This window comes from Oncorhynchus masou, chromosome 31, assembly GCF_036934945.1.
Source record: "Oncorhynchus masou masou isolate Uvic2021 chromosome 31, UVic_Omas_1.1, whole genome shotgun sequence".
In the NCBI taxonomy this organism is placed as follows: domain Eukaryota; kingdom Metazoa; phylum Chordata; class Actinopteri; order Salmoniformes; family Salmonidae; genus Oncorhynchus; species Oncorhynchus masou.
In genome coordinates this window covers 98,999,909-99,022,174 of record NC_088242.1, presented here as the reverse complement: position 1 = coordinate 99,022,174, position 22,266 = coordinate 98,999,909, and the positions used below count along the sequence as shown (strand labels likewise).

At 46.2% G+C, this 22,266-nt stretch overlaps 1 protein-coding gene across 2 annotated transcripts in view; it reads left to right on the top strand.

Moving 5' to 3' along the window:
* Positions 1–22,266, top strand: part of tprg1 (tumor protein p63 regulated 1) — a 103,382-nt gene that overhangs the window by 40,348 nt on the left and 40,768 nt on the right. The gene's annotated exons all lie outside the window — the stretch shown is intronic.

Genomic DNA, 22,266 nt, shown 5'->3' with positions numbered 1-22,266 from the left:
GTTGGTGACCAGAACTCACAACCATAAAGGGCAATGGGCTATATGACTGATTCAAGTATTTTTAGCCAGATCCTAGTTGGTATGTTGAAATTTATGTTCCTTGTGATGGCATAGAATGCCCTTCTTGGCTTGTCTCTCAGATCGTTCACAGCTTTGTGGAAGTTACCTGTGGCGCTGATGTTTAGGCCAAGGTATGTATAGTTTTTTGTGTGCTCTAGGGCAACAGTGTCTAGATGGAATTTGTATTTGTGGTCCTGGTGACTGGACCTTTTTTGGAACACCATTATTTTGGTCTTACTGAGATTTACTGTCAGGGCCCAGGTCTGACAGAATCTGTGCATAAGATCTAGGTGCTGCTGTAGGCCCTCCTTGGTTGGTGACAGAAGTACCAGATCATCAGCAAACAGCAGACATTTGACTTTGGATTCTAGTAGGGTGAGGCCGGGTGCTGCAGACTTTTCTAGTGCCCGCCCCAGTTCGTTGATATATATGTTGAAGAGGGTGGGGCTTAAGCTGCATCCCTGTCTAACCCCACGACCCTGTGTGAAGAAATTTGTGTATTTTTTGCCAATTTTAACCGCACACTTGTTGTTTGTGCATGGATTTTATGATGTCGTACACCACTTTCCATCAGTTTGTATAGCAGACCCTCATGCCAAATTGAGTCGAAGGCTTTTTTGAAATCAACAAAGCATGAGAAGACTTTGCCTTTGTTTTGGTTTGTTTGGTTGTCAATTAAGGTGTGCAGGGTGAATACATGGTCTGTTGTACGGTAATTTGGTAAAAAGCCAATTTGACATTTGCTCAGTACATTGTTTTCATTGAGGAAATGTACGAGTCTGCTGTTAATGATAATGCAGAGGATTTTCCCAAGGTTACTGTTGAAGCATATTCCACGGTAATTATTGGGGTCAAATTTGTCTCCACTTTTGTGGATTGGGGTGATCAGTCCTTGGTTCCAAATATTGGGGAAGATGCCAGAGCTAAGGATGATGTTAAAGAGTTTTAGTATAGCCAATTGGAATTTGTTGTCTGTATATTTGATCATTTCATTGAGGATACCATCAACACCACAGGCCTTTTTGGGTTGGAGGGTTTTTATTTTGTCCTGTAACTCATTCAATGTAATTGGAGAATCCAGTGGGTTCTGGTAGTCTTTAATAGTTGATTCTAAGATCTGTATTTGATCATGTATATGTTTTTGCTCTTTATTCTTTGTTATAGAGCCAAAAGATTGGAGAAGTGGTTTACCCATACATCTCCATTTTGGATAGATAATTCTTCGTGTTGTTGTTTGTTTAGTGTTTTCCAATTTTCCCAGAAGTGGTTAGAGTCTATGGATTCTTCAATTACATTGAGCTGATTTCTGACATGCTGTTCCTTCTTTTTCCGTAGTGTATTTCTGTATTGTTTTAGTGATTCACCATAGTGAAGGCGTAGACTCAGGTTTTCCGGGTCTCTATGTTTTTGGTTGGACAAGTTTCTCAATTTCTTTCTTAGATTTTTGCATTCTTCATCAAACCATTTGTCATTGTTGTTAATTTTCTTCGGTTTTCTATTTGAGATTTTTAGATTTGATAGGGAAGCTGAGAGGTCAAATATACTGTTAAGATTTTCTACTGCCAAGTTTACACCTTCACTATTACAGTGGAACTTTTTACCCAGGAAATTGTCTAAAGGGGATTGAATTTGTTGTTGCCTAATTGTTTTTTGGTAGGTTTCCAAACTGCATTCCTTCCATCTATAGCATTTCTTAATGTTACTCAGTTCCTTTGGCTTTGATGCTCATGATTGAGTATTGCTCTGTTTAGGTAGACTGTGATTTTGCTGTGGTCTGATAGGGGTGTCAGTGGGCTGACTGTGAACGCTCTGAGAGACTCTGGGTTGAGGTCAGTGATAAAGTAGTCTACAGTACTACTGCCAAGAGATGAGCTATAGGTGTACCTACCATAGGAGTCCCCTCGAAGCCTACCATTGACTATGTACATAACCAGCGTGCGACAGAGCTGCAGGAGTTGTGACCCGTTTTTGTTGGTTATGTTGTCATAGTTGTGCCTAGGGGGGCATATGTGGGAAGGAAAGCTGTCACCTCCAGGCAGGTGTTTGTCCCCCTGTGTGCTGAGGGTGTCAGGTTCTTGTCCGGTTCTGGCATTTAGGTCACCACAGACTATTACATGTCCCTGGGCCTGGAAATGATTGATTTCCCCCTCCAGGATGGAGAAGCTGTCTTCATTAAAATATGGGGATTAAAGTGGGGGGATATAGGTAGCACACAGGAGGACATTTTTCTCTGTTAGGATAATTTCCTTTTGAATTTCTAGCCAAATGTAGAATGTTCCTGTTTTGATTAATTTAATGGAGTGAGTTAGGTCTGCTCTATACCAAATTAGCATACCCCCCGAGTCCCTTCCCTGTTTCACACCTGGTAGTTTGGTGGATGGGACTACCAGCTCTCTGTAACCTAGAGGGCATCCGGTGGGTCCGTCTCCTCTATACCAGGTTTCTTGCAGGATGACAATGTCTGTATTACCGATTTCTTTGGTGAAGTCCAGGTTTCTGCTCTTCAGGCCAAAGGCAGATGACCTCAGGCCTTGGATATTCCAGGATGATATAGTGAATGCTTTTTGTTCCATAGAGTGTCCAATGTTGTTGGTTGTGGTTTGGCCTCAGGCCAGTAAGTGTGAGCATCTGGTACATGCCATTGGCTTGGGCGAGTGTGAGAATGGGGGTTGGGACTGTTTGCCCACTCACGACCTGGGCGTATGTGTGGCTTCCATGTTGAGGCCCTCTTTGCGGGGGTGGGGTGCATGGGGTGGGCAGGAGTGGCATAGGTCTGATCTGAGGGGGCCTAAATAGGGTGTGGGCATGGTTGACGTGGGGGGTGTTGATTGGTTGGGGTAGGGGTGTGGATGTGTCTGGGTGTGCGGTGGTCTGGATGTAATTCCTCTTGGCGTGGGTCCTCTATGTGTAGGTCCAGGGGGGGGGTCCTGCAGGTCTGGGAGGGTGTCTCACTGGTCTGGGTGGGGTGTCTATTGATCTGTTGCTCCTGTGTGAAGTGTTGGGGATACGTTTGAGAGCGATGTCCTTTAGAGTTCGGGCAAAGGTGGGCACTGCTGCCTTGTAGAGGTGGACCTGGTCATAGAGGCTGTTCAAGTCCAGGGTGGAGTGGTGGGCCAGGAAAACGTTTGGTTTTGAGGTACAGTCACGGGAAATACTTGCGTTTACCTCTCTCTCTCTCTCTCTCTCTCTCTCTCTCTCTCTCTCTCTCTCTCTCTCTCTCTCTCTCTCTCTCTCTCTCTCTCTCTCTCTTTCTGTGTGTCTGTCTGTCTCTCTCTCTCTCTCTCTCTGTCACTCTCTCTCTCTGTCACTCTCTCTCTCTGTCTCTCTCTCAATTCAATTCAAGGGGCTTTATTGGCATGGGTAACATGTATTAACATTGCCAAAGCAAGTAAGGTAGATAATATATAAAGTGAAATAAACAATAAAAATTAACAGTAAACATTACACATACAGAAGTTTCAAATCAATAAAGACATTACAAATGTCATATTATATATATACAGTGTTTTTACAATGTACAAATGGTAAAGGACACAAGATAAAATAAATAAGCATAGATATGGGTTGTATTTACAACGGTGAGTGTTCTTCACTGGTTGCCCTTTTCTCGTGGCAACAGGTCACAAATCTTGCTGCTCTGTTGGCACACTGTGGAATTTCACCCAGTAGATATGGGAGTTTGTTTTTGAATTCTTTGTGGATCTGTGTAATCTGAGGGAAATATCTCTCTCTCTCTCTGTCACTCTCTCTCTCTGTCTCTCTCTGGCTCTCTGTCTCTGTCTCTTTCTCTGTCTCTCTCTTTCTCTGTCTCTCTTTTCTGTCTGTCTGTCTGTGTGTCTGTGTGTCTGTCTGTCTGTCTGTCTGTGTCTCTCTCTCGCTCGCTCGCTCTGTCTCTCGCTCTGTCTCTCTCTCTGTCTCTCTCTCTGTCTCTCGCTCTGTCTCTCGCTCTGTCTCTCGCTCTGTCTCTCGCTCTGTCTCTCGCTCTGTCTCTCGCTCTGTCTCTCGCTCTGTCTCTCGCTCTGTCTCTCGCTCTGTCTCTCGCTCTGTCTCTCGCTCTGTCTCTCGCTCTGTCTCTCGCTCTGTCTCTCGCTCTGTCTCTCGCTCTGTCTCTCTCTTTCTCTCTCCAACTCTCAATTCAATTTTCTTTATTGGCATGACATAACTTTGTACATATTGTCAAAGCTTACTGTGGATATTTACAATGAAAATAATAAGAATCAAAATTGTCAACGGGACAAGAGTAACAACAATAACCAAGGATCGAAATAACCATACAATGTACAATAACAATAAGTATACAGTAGAGGACATGTGCAGGTTGATTGGTCTGTCAGACACTGTCCCTCATCTTATGGCAGGCAGCAATGTAGTGCGCTGCCAACCCACAGCTCTCTGCATCCTCCCCCAACAGGACGGCTAGCCTACTCTCACCAGAGAGCTCTTTGAAACCTTGAATAAGGTTCAAATTAAGGGAAATGACACTAATAATTGTTTTATATTTTAGACATTTTGCCAGCTCCATCTCGGGTTCTGCTGTGGTGCAGTGGTTGCAAAGCCTTTCCTCTACAGGGAGCCAAGTTTTCCTCTGTCTACCCTTCTCAATGCCAAACCTTGTACTTTGTCAAGGGTTTTCTAAGGTTTTGATCAGTAACCATGGTTTCTCTCTCTCATTCTCTCTCTTTCTCTCTTGCTCTCATTCTCTTTCTCTCCCTCATTCTCTCCCTCATTCTCTCCCTCATTCTCTCCCTCATTCTCTCCCTCATTCTCTCCCTCATTCTCTCCCTCATTCTCTCCCTCATTATCTCCCTCATTATCTCCCTCATTATCTCCCTCATTCTCTCCGTCATTATCTCCCTCATTCTCTCCCTCATTATCTCCCTCATTCTCTCCCTCATTCTCTCCCTCATTCTCTCCCTCATTCTCTCCCTCATTCTCTCCCTCATTCTCTCCCTCATTCTCTCTCTCTCTCTCTCTCTCTCTCGGTCTATCCTTTCTACAAGTCAGTACCTTCCTCTCAGTCAATGTCAGAATAACTAGGTAATAACCAGTGTTGTCCCACAGTCACCTGGTGTCAGTGTAGCCATCCACATCTCTTTGGGCTGTTTTGTCAACACACACATGATGTCCGTTGTCTTGTCTGTTCATTGGACGGTGCTGTGCAGATCCAGGACCTGCTAAGGAGAGTACAGGAGGGGACTGAGCACGGACCCCTGAGGGGCCCCAGTGTTGAGGGTCAGCATGGCAGATGTGTTGCTACCTACCCTTAACACCTGGGAGCAGCCCATCATGAAGTCCAGGATCCAGTTGCAGAGGGAGGTGTTTAGTCCCAGGGTCCTTTGTGGGCACTATGGTGTTGAATGCTGAGCTGTAGTCAATGAGCAGAATTCTCACATAGATGTTTGTTTTGTCCAGGTGGGAAAGGGCAGTGCGGAGTGCGATTGAGATTGCGTCATCTGTGGATCTGTTGGGGCGGTACTTACATTGGAGTGGGTCTTGGGTTTCCGGGATGATGGTGTTGATGTGAGCCATGACCAGCCTTTCAAAGCATTTCATGGCTACCGACGTGAGTGCCATGGGGTGGTAGTCATTTAGGCAGGTTACTTTTGGGTACTTGGGCACAGGGACTATGGTGCTTGAAACGTGTAGGTATTACAGACTCAGTCAGGGAGATGTTGAAAATGCCAAGGAAGACACTTGCCGGTTGGTCAGCGCATGAGTACAGGGAGAAATCCAACCCAGTCTCATGTAAATGAATGGCAGTAGAGACATAATCCTTATTTTACTGATGAGAATAAAAGTAAGGCATGTGATATATCACACATTGTGTAACAGAATCATTGTCAACCTAAAATATTGTTATATAATTTTAAATAAATAAAATATATGTAAACAGACCATAAATGTCTAAATGTTTCCTTTCTTGGAAAGCTGAGAGTGCTATTATATGATACAATATCAGAACTTGTTGTATTTACACTTGTAAATATCATCAACTGAATCATCAACTGATGCAGCCAGTGTGGCTGTGGATTGACTGCATTGTTTGAATGGAATGTTGGCATATTAGCATTTAATTTGAAACATTCATGGAATCATTCCTCTAAAACTGTCTGTGGCTCTGAGTACAAATCCTGGTAATCCGTCTGAGCCGCGGCCTTGTGAATGTTTACCTGTTTAAAGGTCTTGGTCACACAGTCATCCGGTGCTCTCATGCATGCTTCAGTGTTGCTTGCCTCGAAGCATAGCACAAAAGGTATTTAGCTTGCCTGGTAGGCTCGTGTTACTGGGCAGCTCATGGCTGGGTTTCCTTTTCTAGTCCGAAATAGTTTGCCAGCCACATCCAACGAGCGTCAGAGCCGGTGTAGTAGGATTCAATCTTAGTTCTGTATTGACGCTTTCCCTGTTTGATGGTTCGTCGGAGGGCATAGTGGGATTTCTTATTTCTTATTATTTTCTTATTTCTCTTCTAAGCATCCTGATTTGTGTCCCGCTCTTTGAAAGCGGCAGCTCTAGCCTTTAGCTCAGTGTGGATGTTGCCTATAATCCATGGCTTCTGGTTGGAATATGTACGGTCACTGTGGGGACAACGTCGTCGATGCACTTATTGATGAAGCCAGTGACTGAGGTGGAAAAACTCCTCAATGCCATTGGATGAATCCCGGAACATATTCCAGTCTGTGCTAGCAAAACAGTCCTGTAGCGTAGCATCTGACCACTTGAGGGAGTCACTGGGACTTCCTGCACGTTGAGTGTGGTCTTAATACCAGCATCAGTCTGTGGTGGTAAATAGATGGTTACGAATAATATAGATGAGAACTCTCTTGGTAGGTAGTGTGGTCTACAGCTTATCATGAGGTACTCTACCTCAGGCGAGCAATACCTCGAGACGACCTTAATGTTAGACACCGCGCACCAGCTGTGATTTATAAATAGACACAGACCACCGCCCCTCGTCTCACCGGACGTAGCTGTTCTGTTCTGCCGATGCACCGACAACCTGTATATTATACGTGTTGGAGTTCAGCCACAGTGAAACATAAGATATTACAGTTTTTAATGTCCCGTTAGTAGAGTTTGTCTTGAACGGAGATTTTCCAGTTTATTCTCCAGTGATTACACGTTGGCCAATAGAACGGATGGTTGAGGCGGGTTGCCCTATCGCCGACGAATTCTCACAAGGCACCTGAATCTCAGCCCCCTGTATTTCCATTTGTTCTTTACGCGAATGACGGCGATTTGGGCCTTGTCTGAAGTAAATCTGAAGAAAATCGTTCACGTCGGACTCATTAAAGAAAATATCTCTATCTAGTTCGAGGTGAGTAATCGCTGTTCTGATATCCAGAAGCTCTTTTCGGTCATAAGATACGGTAGCACCTTCCAAAAGGCGAGGTCAGTACAGTACAGGTGCATCAAAGCTGGGACCGAGAGACTGAAAAATAGCTTCTATCTCAAGGCCATCAGACTGTTAAACAGCCACCACTAACATTGAGTGGCTGCTGCCAACACACTGGCTCATCTCCAGCCATTTTAATAATGGGAATTTATGGGAATTTATGTAAAATATATCACTCGCCACTTTAAACAATGCTACTTAATATAATGTTTACATACCCTACATTATTTATCTCATATGTATACGTATATACTGTACTCTATACCATCTACTGCATCTTTATGTAATACATGTATCACTAGCCACTTTAACTATGCCACTTTGTTTACATACTCATCTCATATGTATATACTGTACTCGATACCATCTACTGTATCTTGCCTATGCTGCTCTGTACCATCACTCATTCATATATCTTTATGTACATATTCTTTATCCCCTTACACTTGTGTGTATAAGACAATAGTTTTGGAATTGTTAGTTTGATTACTTGTTGGTTATTACTGCATTGTCGGAACTAGAAGCACAAGCATTTCGCTACACTTGCATTAACATTAACAAATAAAATTTGATTTGATTTGAGAGTTAAATGTTTTGATGAGGCAAGGTAGGGAGAGTTAAATGTTTTGATGAGGCAAGGGAGGGAGAATTAAATGTGTCATGGTGGTTACGGTTTCATCCCAGGTTTTCTCTAGACAAACTTTTGTTCATGTGGATGAGGAGAGAACGAGAGGGAGAGAGAGACAGTGTGTGTGTGTGAGTGAGAGTTGAATGTTTTTTTGTATTGCCTTTCCAAACTGTCTCGATGTGGTAATTAGTGTGGTATCCAGCACATACACCACTTTCTTCTTTATTCCCTCTAAAGGAGCTGTTGTGAAGTATACAAAATAAGAAACCAGGAGTTGTGTCAGCAAAGTGATGCGAGAGAAAGATGTTTATGAATTCTGCCTCCGTCGTTTTCTGTACCTCGTTAGTTTAAAGGAAGAGTGAGAAGGACAGGCAAGGGTAAAGCAGAGGTGGCTGTAAACAGGAGGGAGAGGGGAACTAATGGTTAGATGAAGAATGCAAAAACCTAAGAAAGGAATTGAGAAACATATCCAACCAAAAACACAGAGACCCAGAAAACCTACATTTTACAATGGTGAAACACTATAAAACAGTACAGAAATACACTACGGGAAAAATAAAGAACAAGTGATGGAATCGAACCACTTCTGGGAAAATTGGGACACACTTAAACAAACAACAACACAAAGAGTTAAGTCTATCCAAGACGTAGATGAATGGATAAACCACTTCTCCAATCGTTTTGACAAAGCTGCCATCAAGGCCAAAGGTCACTACTTTGAAGAATCTCAAATATAAAATGTATTTTGATTTGTTTCACACTTTTTTGGTTACTACATGATTCCATATGTGTTATTTAATAGTTTTGACGTCTTCACTATTATTCTACCATGTAGATAATAGTACAAAGAAAACCCTTTGAATGTGTAGTGTGTCTAATCTTTTGACTAGTACTGTACAAGTCTTAGAATCAACTATTAAAGACTACCAGAACCCACTGGATTCTCCAGTTACATTGAATGAACTACAGTACAAAAGACAAACCCTCCAACCCAAAAAGGCCTGTGGTGTTGACGATATCTTCAAATGACATGATAAAATATAGTCTATCCAAGACGTAGATGAATGGATAAACCACTTCTCCAATCGTTTTGACAAAGCTGCCATCAAGGCCAAAGGTCGCTACTTTGAAGAATCTCAAATATAAAATGTATTTTGATTTGTTTCACACTTTTTTGGTTACTACATGATTCCATATGTGTTATTTAATAGTTTTGACGTCTTCACTATTATTCTACCATGTAGATAATAGTACAAAGAAAACCCTTTGAATGTGTAGTGTGTCTAATCTTTTGACTAGTACTGTACAAGTCTTAGAATCAACTATTAAAGACTACCAGAACCCACTGGATTCTCCAGTTACATTGAATGAACTACAGTACAAAAGACAAACCCTCCAACCCAAAAAGGCCTGTGGTGTTGACGATATCTTCAAATGACATGATAAAATATACAGACCACAAATTCCAATTGGCTATACTTAAACTCTTTAACATCATCCTCAGCTCTGGCATCTTCCCCAATATTTGGAACCAATAACTACTGTAGGCATCAAAAGCAACCTTGGGAAAATCCTCTGCGTTAACAGCAGACTCGTACATTTCCTGCAAATTTCAAATTGGCTTTTTACCAAATTACTGTACAACAGACCACGTATTCACCCTGCACACCCTAATTGACAAACAAACAAACAAGTGTGCGGTTAAAATTGACAAAAAACACACACCTTTCTTTCCACAGGGCCATGGGGTGAGACAGGGAAGCAGCTTGAGCCCCACTCTCTTCAACATATATATCAATGAATTGGCAAGGGCACTAGAAGAGTGCAGAACCTGGCATCACCCTACTAGTCAAATGTCTACTGTTTGCTGATGATCTGGTGCTTCTGTCCCCAACCAAGGAGGGCTGACAGCAGCACCTAGATCTTCTGCACAGATTCTGACAGACCTGGGCCCTGACAGTACATCTCAGTAAGACAAAAACATCTAGACAGCGTTGCCCTAGAGCACACAAAAAAAAAAGATCTTATGTACAGACCTCTCTGGAGAGACCTGCGCCCTGACAGTAAATCTCAGTAAGACAAAAATTATGGGGTTCCAAAAAAGGTCCAGTTGCCAGGACCTCAAATACAAATTCCATCTTGACACCGTTTCCCTAGAGCACACAATAAACAATAGATACCTCGGCCTAAACATCAGCGCCACAGGTTAATTCCACAAAGGTGTGAACGATCTGAGAGACACTTGCCAGTTGGTCATCGCATTCTATGCCATTAAAAGGAACATACAATTTGACATACCAGTTAGGATCCTGCCAAAAAACACTTGAATCAGTTATAGAACCCATTTATGGATATGAGGTCTGGGGTCCGCTCACCAACCAAGAATTCACTAAATGGAATAAACACCAAATTGAGACTCTGCATACAGAATTATGCATAAATATCCACAGTGTACAACGTAGAACAACAAATAATGCATGCAGAGCAGAATTAGGCCGATACCCGCTAATTATCAAAATCCAGAAAAGAGCAGTTAAATTCTACAACCACCTAAAAGGAAGTGATTCCCAACCCTTCCATAACAAAGCCATCACCTACAGAGATGAACCTGGAGAAGAGTCCCTTAAGCAAACTGGTCCTGGGGCTCTGTTGACAAACACACCCCACAGAGCCCCAGGACAGCAGCACAATTTGACCCAACCAAAACACATTGACTCTTTCCCGGTACCCCTTGTATATATCACTGCTATTGTTATTTACTGCTCTTTAATCATTTGTTCATCTTATATCTTACTTTTTTTGTATTTTCTTTAAACTGCATTGTTGGTTAAGAGCTTGCATTCAGCATTTCACTGTGAGGTCGACAACACCTGTTGTATTTGGCACATGTGACAAATACAACTCTATTTTTTATTTTATTTTTTATTTCACCTTTATTTAACCAGGTAGGCTAGTTGAGAACAAGTTCTCATTTGCAACTGCGACCTGGCCAAGATAAAGCATAGCAGTGTGAACAGACAACACAGAGTTACACATGGAGTAAACAATTAACAAGTCAATAACACAGTAGAAAAAAAGGGGAGTCTATATACATTGTGTGCAAAAGGCATGAGGAGGTAAGCGAATAATTACAATTTTGCAGATTAACACTGGGGTGATAAATGATCAGATGGTCATGTACAGGTAGAGATATTGATGTGCAAAAGAGCAGAAAAGTAAATAAATAAAAACAGTATGGGGGATGAGGTAGGTGAAAATGGGTGGGCTATTTACCAATAGACTATGTACAGCTGCAGCGATCGGTTAGCTGCTCAGATAGCAGATGTTTGAAGTTGGTGAGGGAGATAAAAGTCTCCAACTTCAGGGATTTTTGCAATTCGTTCCAGTCACAGGCAGCAGAGTACTGGAACGAAAGGCGGCCAAATGAGGTGTTGGCTTTAGGGATGATCAGTGAGATACACCTGCTGGAGCGCGTGCTACGGATGGGTGTTGCCATCGTGACCAGTGAACTGAGATAAGGCGGAGCTTTACTTAGCATGGACTTGTAGATGACCTGGAGCCAGTGGGTCTGGCGACGAGTATGTAGCGAGGGCCAGCCAACTAGAGCATACAAGTTGCAGTGGTGGGTGGTAGAAGGTGCTTTAGTGACAAAACCGATGGCACTGTGGTAAACTGCATCCAGTTTGCTGAGTAGAGTGTTGGAAGCAATTTTGTAGATGAGATCGCCGAAGTCGAGGATCGGTAGGATAGTCAGTTTTACTAGGGTAAGTTTGGCGGCGTGAGTGAAGGAGGCTTTGTTGCGGAATAGAAAGCCGACTCTTGATTTGATTTTCGATTGGAGATGTTTGATATGAGTCTGGAAGGAGAGTTTACAGTCTAGCCAGACACCTAGGTACTTATAGATGTCCACATATTCAAGGTCGGAACCATCCAGGGTGGTGATGCTCGTCGGGCATGCGGGTGCAGGCAGCGATCGGTTGAAAAGCATGCATTTGGTTTTACTAGCGTTTAAGAGCAGTTGGAGGCCACGGAAGGAGTGTTGTATGGCATTGAAGCTCGTTTGGAGGTTAGATAGCACAGTGTCCAAGGACGGGCCGAAAGTATATAGAATGGTGTCGTCTGCGTAGAGGTGGATCAGGGAATCACCCGCAGCAAGAGCAACATCATTGATATATACAGAGAAAAGAGTCGGCCCAAGAATTGAACCCTGTGGCACCCCCATAGAGACTGCCAGAGGACCGGACAGCATGCCCTCCGATTTGACACACTGAACTCTGTCTGCAAAGTAATTGGTGAACCAGGCAAGGCAGTCATCCGAAAAACCGAGACTACTGAGTCTGCCGATAAGAATATGCTGATTGACAGAGTCGAAAGCCTTGGCAAGGTCGATGAAGACGGCTGCACAGTACTGTCTTATATCAATGGCGGTTATGATATCGTTTAGTACCTTGAGTGTGGCTGAGGTGCACCCGTGACCGGCTCGGAAACCAGATTGCAGCGGAGAAGGTACGGTGGGATTCGAGATGGTCAGTGACCTGTTTGTTGACTTGGCTTTCGAAGACCTTAGATAGGCAGGGCAGGATGGATATAGGTCTGTAACAGTTTGGGTCCAGGGTGTCTCCCCCTTTGAACAGTGTCCCAGAACTTTTTGGAGTTGGAGCTACAGGATGCAAACTTCTGCCTGAAGAAGCTGGCCTTAGCTTTCCTGACTGACTGCGTGTATTGGTTCCTGACTTGCCTGAACAGTTGCATATCGCGGGGACTATTCGATGCTATTGCAGTCCGCCACAGGATGTTTTTGTGCTGGTCGAGGGCAGTCAGGTCTGGAGTGAACCAAGGGCTGTATCTGTTCTTAGTTCTGCATTTTTTGAACGGAGCGTGCTTATCTAAAATGGTGAGGAAGTTACTTTTAAAGAATGACCAGGCATCCTCAACTGACGGGATGAGGTCAATGTCCTTCCAGGATACCCGGGCCAGGTCGATTAGAAAGGCCTGCTCACAGAAGTGTTTTAGGGAGCGTTTGACAGTGATGAGGGGTGGTCGTTTGACTGCGGCTCCGTAGCGGATACAGGCAATGAGGCAGTGATCGCTGAGATCCTGGTTGAAGACAGCGGAGGTGTATTTGGGGGACCAGTTGGTCAGGATGACGTCTATGAGGGTGCCCTTGTTTACTGAGTTAGGGTTGTACCTGGTGGGTTCCTTGATGATTTGTGTGAGATTGAGGGCATCTAGCTTAGATTGTAGGACTGCCGGGGTGTTAAGCATATCCCAGTTTAGGTCACCTAAAAGAACAAACTCTGAAGCTAGATGGGGGGCGATCAATTCACAAATGGTGTCCAGGGCACAGCTGGGAGCTGAGGGGGGTCGGTAGCATGCGGCAACAGTGATAGACTTATTTCTGGAGAGAGTAATTTTCAAAATTAGTAGTTCGAACTGTTTGGGTATGGACCTGGAAAGTATGACATTACTTTGCAGGCTCTCTCTGCAGTAGACTGCAACTCCTCCCCCTTTGGCAGTTCTATCTTGACAGAAGATGTTATAGTTGGGTATGGAAATCTCTGAATTTTTGGTGGCCTTCCTGAGCCAGGACTCAGACACGGCAAGGACATCAGGGTTAGCAGAGTGTGCTAAAGCAGTGAGTAAAACAAACTTAGGGAGGAGGCTTCTGATGTTGACATGCATGAAACCAAGGCTTTTTCGATCACAGAAGTCAACAAATGAGGGTGCCTGGGGACGTGCAGGGCCTGGGTTTACCTCCACATCACCCGCGGAACAGAGAAGGAGTATCTGATCATGAGAAAACAAAAAGATAATTTCTTGACACATTGGAAAGAATCAACAAAAAAACTGAGCAAACAAATATGCTCTTTAACCCTAAACAGAGAGTACACAGTGGTAGAATACCTGACCAATGTGACTGACCCAAACTTATGGAAAGCTTTGACTATATACAGACTCATTGAGCATAGCCTTGCTATTGAGAAAGGCTGCCGTAGGCAGACATGGCTCTCAAGACAAGACAGGAAATGTGCTCACTGCCAACAAAATGAGGTGGAAACTGAGCTGCACTTCCTAACCTCCTGCCCAATGTATGACCATATTAGAGAGACATAATTCCCTCAGATTACACAGATCCACAAAGAATTCAAAAACAAATCCAATTTTGATAAACTCCCATATCTACTGGGTGGAATACCACAGTGTTGCATCACATCAGCAAGATTTGTGACCTGTTGCCACGAGAAAAGGGCAACCATTTGTTACCATTGTAAATACAACCTGTATTTATGTTTATTTTTTTTCCCTTTTGTACTTTAACTATTTGCACATTGTTACAATGCTGTGTATAGCCATAATATGACATTTGAAATGTCTCTATTCTTTCAGGACAGACAGACTGAGTGATGTGAGTGACTGAGTGATGTGACTGAGTGAGTGAGTGAGTGAGTGAGGTACTGAGTGAGTGAGTGACTGAGTGTGTGACTGAGTGTGTGACTGAGTGTGTGACTGAGTGTGTGACTGAGTGAGTGACTGAGTGAGGTACTGAGTGAGGTACTGAGTGACTGAGTGAGGTACTGAGTGACTGAGTGAGGTACTGAGTGACTGAGTGAGGTAGTGAGTGACTGAGTGAGGTAGTGAGTGACTGAGTGAGTGACTGAGTGAGGTAGTGAGTGACTGAGTGAGTGAGTGAGTGACTAAGTGAGTGAGTGACTGAGTGAGCGAGCCCTGCTGAGATCCCAAATAGCCAATTTGTAAGTCGCTCTGGATAAGAGCGTCTGCTAAATGACTTAAATGTAAATGTTAAATGTAGCCACACCCTGAACTCTAGCTCATTTGTCTATTTGCTCATGCAATTTACATTACAAAATACACTTCAAAAACACTATAATTTGCTTTTTCTTACAGAGAAAATAAAAACCATGCATTTTAAAGATTTGTATTTGGGTGCACTTGATTGGTTGATTTCTATTTCTACATTTGAAAGTTGGCCAAACTGTGCTCGCTGGAACCAGTAGCAATTAATGAGATAAACAGCAGAGGGCGGTCTAGGACATAACTTCAGTTGCCTCAATGTCTACCACAGCTTTATATTGTAAACCTACTTTCCTTTAACTCTGTTGTCTTTGCACAATGTTGTACTAAATGAATGACTTGAAATGTTAACACATTGGTGTGCTGTAGTATGCACGTACAGGTGGGCACCTTATAACACACCTGAAGGATATGCTGGAAGCCATGAAATAGAGTCAATGAAGTCCTCTGCTGGGTCCCATACACAACATATCAGATGCTTTTTGGGGATCTGGGTCACTCAATTCAGAGGGGTGTGGGGAAGAGGCCACAAGGAGTATATCTGTTCTCCTCTCTCCCTCCATTCAAACTCTGACTCTGCTCTGACTCCATCCCTAGCCCTGACTCCATCCCTAGCCCTGACTCCATCCCTAGCCCTGTCTCCATCCCTAGCCCTGGCTCCATCTCCATCTCTGAATCCATCCCTAGCCCTGACTCCAGCTCTCAATCCATCCCAAGCCCTGACTCCATCCCAAGCCCTGACTCCATCTCTAGCCCTGACTCCATCTCTAGCTCTCAATCCTTCCCTAGCCCCGACTCCATCCCTAGCCCCGACTCCATCCCTAGCCCCGACTCCATCCCCAGCTCCGACTCCATCCCTAGCTCTGACTCCATCCCTGAATCCATCCCGAGCTCTCAATCCATCCCTAGCTCTGACTCCATCCCTAGCCCTGACTCCATCCCTAGCCCTGACTCCATCCCTAGCCCCGACTCCATCCCTAGCCCCGACTCCATCCCTAGCCCTGACTCCATCCCTAGCCCCGACTCCATCCCTAGCCCCGACTCCATCCCTAGCCCTGACTCCATCCCTAGCCCTGACTCCATCCCTAGCCCTGACTCCATCCCTAGCCCCGACTCCATCCCTAGCCCTGACTCCATCCCTAGCCCTGACTCCATCCCTAGCCCCGACTCCATCCCTAGCTCTGAATCCATCCCTGACTCCATCCCTAGCTCTCAATCTTTCCCTAGCCCTGACTCGATCCCTAGCCCTGACTCCATCCCTAGCCCTGACTCGATCCCCGACTCCATCCCAAGCCCTGACTCCATCCCCGACTCCATCCCTCGCCCTGACTCCAGCTCTGAATCCATCCCTAGCCCTGACTTCATCCCCGACTCCATCCCAAGCCCTGACTCCATCCCCGACTCATTCCAAGCCCTGACTCCATCCCCGACTCCATCCCAAGCCCTGACTCCATCCCCAACTCCAGCTCTGAATCCATCCCTTACCATGACTCACTCTCCATCTCTGAATCCATCCCCAGCCCTGACTCACACTCCATCTCTGAATCCAACTCCATCCCTGACTCCATCCCTAGCCCTGACTCCATCCCTGACTCCATCCTAGCCCCGACTCCATCCCTAGCCCCGACTCATCCCTAGCCCCGACTCCGTCCCTGACTCCATCCCTAGCCCCGACTCATCCCTAGCCCCGACTCCATCCCTAGCCCCGACTCATCCCTAGCCCCGACTCCGTCCCTGACTCCATCCCTAGCCCCAACTCATCCCTAGCCCCGACTCCGTCCCTGACTCCATCCCTAGCCCTGACTCATCCCTAGCCCCGACTCCGTCCCTGACTCCATCCCTAGCCCCGACTCATCCCTAGCCCCGACTCCGTCCCTGACTCCATCCCTAGCCCTGACTCCATCCCTAGCCCCATCCCTAGCCCTGACTCCATCCCTAGCCCTGACTCCATCCCCAGCTCTGACTCCATCCCCAGCTCTGACTCCATCCCCAGCTCTGACTCCATCCCCAGCTCTGACTCCATCCCCAGCTCTGACTCCATCCCCAGCTCTGACTCCATCCCTAGCCCCGACTCCATCCCTAGCCCCGACTCCATCCCTAGCCCCGACTCCATCCCTGACTCCATCCCTGAATCCATCCCTTGCCCCGACTCCATCCCTGGCCCTGACTCCATCCCTAGCCCTGACTCCATCCCTTGCCCTGACTCCATCCCTGACTCCATCCCTAGCCCTGACTACATCCCTGACTCCATCCCTAGCCCTGGCTCCATCCCTGACTCCATCCCTAGCCCTGACTCCATCCCTGACTCCATCCCTTGCTCTGACTCCATCCCCAGCCCTGACTCCATCCCTAGCCCTGACTCCATCCCTAGCCCTGACTCCATCCCTAGCCCTGACTCCATCCCTAGCCCTGACTCCATTCCCAGCTCTGACTCCATCCCTAGCCCTGACTACATCCCTGACTCCATCCCTAGCCCTGACTCCATCCCTGACTCCATCCCTAGCCCTGACTCCATCCCTGACTCCATCCCTAGCCCTGACTCCATCCCCAGCTCTGACTCCATCCCTAGCCCCGGCTCCATCCCTAGCCCCGGCTCCATCCCTAGCCCTGACTCCATCCCTAGCCCCGACTCCATCCCTGACTCCATCCCTGACTCCATCCCTAGCCCTGACTCCATCCCTAGCCCTGACTCCATCCCTAGCCCTGACTCCATCCCTTGCCCTGACTCCATCCCTTGCCCTGACTCCATCCCTAGCCCTGACTCCATCCCTAGCCCTGACTCCATCCCTAGCCCTGACTCCATCCCTAGCCCTGACTCCATCCCTAGCCCTGACTCCATCCCTTGCCCTGACTCCATCCCTAGCCCTGACTCCATCCCTAGCCCTGACTCCATCCCTAGCCCTGACTCCATCCCTAGCCCTGACTCCATCCCTAGCCCTGACTCCATCCCTAGCCCTTATAGAGCTGCTGTTTACACTTTTCCATTCCTTTCTTTTCCTCTTGTCTCTCTCCTATTCTTTCTACCGCTCTCTTTTTCTCCTCTCTTTCTTTAGCTCCTTCATGCACATCATTTGGGGTGAAAGTATGTAGTAAGGGAGGGAGGGAGGGAGGGAGGCTGGATGGCTGGCTGGCTGGCTGGATACATGGTTGGATGGCAGGCTGAGAAGGACACTAAGAGACTGTATTGAGCAATCAGGGGATTTGTGTGTTGGCTGAGAGACAATATGGGACACTGCCATAACAGCTGAATTGTTTCTGATATTTATCTAGTGTTGTTGCAGGGAGGCCCAGGAATTTATAGTCGCTTGCCCATCAGCTTAACTAAGAATACAGTCAGTGTGTGTTTGTGTCTAGGGGGTGCAGAGTGGGGTCGGTGGGTGGGTGTGTGTGTGTGTTTTAGTGATGAGCAGGTCAGCTATTTGTTCACCCGCACCCGCCCACAATTGCTGATAACACATCCACAACCGCTCATTTAAATGTAATAAAGGGAAAATCTGAGGCCCGCACTCGACCCTAGCCCGCTAATATAGAAAATGCGCTATACAGTCGGAGATGGCGGATGATATCATTAGATACAGTACATGCAGCTTCTCTTCTGTCATTATTGTTGCCCCAAGAAGACTTTAATAAAAACCCTCAACAGAATGATGTCATGAAGGGATAGAATGACTGATGTCATAAAGGGATAGAATGAATGATGTCATAAAGGGATAGAATGAATGCTTCAATCTGGTTGATGTCAATAAACTTTCATCTCTGCTTCTCTCACACAGCAATGATGTTTAGGGACCGGGGACAAAATGCAATAATGAAAAACATGATATATGGAAATATTTTCTGGGACACATTTCCAAATGTCAGTTTGACCGTTTAAAAAAAAAAAAACTTTTTCAGTTTGGCTAGAATGCATATTTTATGTGGTTGAAATATTATCAGCTTTTATGATGCTGATAAAGATGACACCTCTACAGACGGTCCCTAACCGCTAATTTATTCTCTGTAGATGCTGAAAGAAATTAATCATGTGAGGCTATGTAAGAGGTTATAAACTTCCAGTTAATATTATATTAGACTATGTGAGAGGTCATGGACCTACAGTCAGTGTCCAGATTTCAGTTACAATCCCATGTAATCCATCTGAACAGCGCAGTTCCATTGACGTGACATCTTTTCACTGTGGAATTTGTATAGCGCCTCACAGTCATCACACATAACACAGGGGAGCCCTCCATAACACAGGGGAGCCCTCCATAACACAGGGGAGCACTCCATAACACAGGGGAGCCCTCCATAACACAGGGGAGCCCTCCATAACACAGGGGAGCACTCCATATCACAGGGGAGCACTCCATAACACAGGGGAGCACTCCATAACACAGGGGAGCACTCCATATCACAGGGGAGCCCTCCATAACACAGGGGAGCACTCCATATCACAGGGGAGCACTCCATATCACAGGGGAGCACTCCATATCACAGGGGAGCACTCCATATCACAGGGGAGCACTCCATAACACAGGGGAGCACTCCATAACACAGGGGAGCACTCCATAACACAGGGGAGCACTCCATAACACAGGGGAGCACTCCATACCACAGGGGAGCCCTCCATACCACAGGGGAGCACTCCATAACACAGGGGAGCCCTCCATAACACAGGGGAGCCCTCCATAACACAGGGGAGCCCTCCATAACACAGGGGAGCCCTCCATAACACAGGGGAGCCCTCCATAACACAGGGGAGCACTCCATATCACAGGGGAGCACTCCATATCACAGGGGAGCACTCCATATCACAGGGGAGCACTCCATATCACAGGGGAGCACTCCATAACACAGGGGAGCACTCCATAACACAGGGGAGCACTCCATAACACAGGGGAGCACTCCATAACACAGGGGAGCACTCCATAACACAGGGGAGCACTCCATAACACAGGGGAGCACTCCATAACACAGGGGAGCACTCCATAACACAGGGGAGCACTCCTTAACACAGGGGAGCACTCCATATCACAGGGGAGCCCTCCATACCACAGGGGAGCACTACATACCACAGGGGAGCACTCCATAACACAGGGGAGCACTCCATAACACAGGGGAGCACTCCATAACACAGGGGAGCCCTCCATAACACAGGGGAGCACTCCATACCACAGGGGAGCACTCCATAACACAGGGGAGCACTCCATACCACAGGGGAGCACTCCATAACACAGGGGAGCACTCCATACCACAGGGGAGCACTCCATAACACAGGGGAGCACTCCATAACACAGCCAACACTGATGTCATCCTCTTTTACCACTTCACCTAATCTTTCCTAAACATTAGACTACTGTTCTGGCCCTCTGTTATTTTTAAACTGTCTATTTCACAGCTTTTTTTCTTATTGAATTAAACTCTTGACAACTCTTGTCCTTTTTTTCCTCAGTGGACCAACGTTAACTTTTGCAGCCAAGTTTTCACAACGTGTTTCTGTGTATTTGAAGTGAGACAGTCAGGCCCTCAAGCTGAGGCTTAGTCCACACGGTAACACCAGATACACATAAAGAAAGGGAAATCTCAATATACACTTAAGAGATTTTTTTTTGATGAATTGCTTTCTCTTCATTCAACCTGCCTGCCACCAGCCCTTTATCCACACAATATTTAATTATCCTAAACCTGCCCCCCCCCTAGCAGAGGGACTGTGTGTGTGTGTCATTCTCCTGTCTGTGTGTGTGTGTGTGTGTGTGTGTGTGTGTGTGTGTGTGTGTGTGTGTGTGTGTGTGTGTGTGTGTGTGTGTGTGTGTGTGTGTGTGTCATTCTCCTGTCTGTGTATTTATATAGTATTTGATACTGAAATATGCACAAAGGAAAGAACATTTCCCCCGGCACTGTGTGTCTAAGTGTTAAAGTTTTTTTTATTTTTTTTATTGTACCTTTATTTAACAACTAGGCAAGTCAGTTAAGAACAAGTTATTATTTTCAATGACGGCCTAGGAACAGGGTTAACTGAACGACAGATTTGTACCTAGTCCAACGCTCTAACCACTAGGCTACCCTGCCGCCCCTAAGTGACTGTGTGTCTGTATGTTAAGTGACTGTGCGTCTGTGTTAAGTGACTGTGTAGTTAAGGACCTATCTACGTACAGCTCTCGGGGCGATCAGTGAAAGTGCAATCCCCAGCGTTGTGGTGTATTATCAACACAGTGAAGACTTCCAAGGCCTCTGGCAGGTTGGAGAACCCAGCCCTGTTGTGCCTGTCTGGGCTAGTCCCTCCACTCTGGTGCTTACCTGAGGAATTCTGCCTCTTCAGACTCTTGTCTATCTCCATTGATAACCAGGGCAATAGGCTCCACGCTCATACCAAAGGGAAGTGTTTACACACCCTATCCCCTCTCCTCCAAAGGGAAGTGTATACACACCCTATCCCCTCTCCTCCAAAGGGAATTGTATACACACCCTATCCCCTCTCCTCCAAAGGGAAGTGTTTACACACCCTATCCCCTCTCCTCCAAAGGGAAGTGTATACACACCCTATCCCCTCTCCTCCAAAGGGAAGTGTTTACACACCCTATCCCCTCTCCTCCAAAGGGAAGTGTATACACACCCTATCCCCTCTCCTCCAAAGGGAATTGTATACACACCCTATCCCCTCTCCTCCAAAGGGAAGTGTATACACACCCTATCCCCTCTCCTCCAAAGGGAAGTGTATACACACCCTATCCCCTCTCCTCCAAAGGGAAGTGTTTACACACCCTATCCCCTCTCCTCCAAAGGGAATTGTATACACACCCTATCCCCTCTCCTCCAAAGGGAAGTGTATACACACCCTATCCCCTCTCCTCCAAAGGGAAGTGTATACACACCCTATCCCCTCTCCTCCAAAGGGAAGTGTTTACACACCCTATCCCCTCTCCTCCAAAGGGAAGTGTATACACACCCTATCCCCTCTCCTCCAAAGGGAAGTGTATACACACCCTATCCCCTCTCCTCCAAAGGGAAGTGTATACACACCCTATCCCCTCTCCTCCAAAGGGAAGTGTATACACACCCTATCCCCTCTCCTCCAAAGGGAAGTGTATACACACCCTATCCCCTCTCCTCCAAAGGGAAGTGTATACACACCCTATCCCCTCTCCTCCAAAGGGAAGTGTATACACACCCTATCCCCTCTCCTCCAAAGGGAAGTGTATACACACCCTATCCCCTCTCCTCCAAAGGGAAGTGTATAGACACCCTATCCCCTCTCCTCCAAAGGGAAGTGTATAGACACCCTATCCCCTCTCCTCCAAAGGGAAGTGTATACACACCCTATCCCCTCTCCTCCAAAGGGAAGTGTATAGACTGTGTCTTTATACTCTCCTTCAGTCTCCTTCCCTTCCCC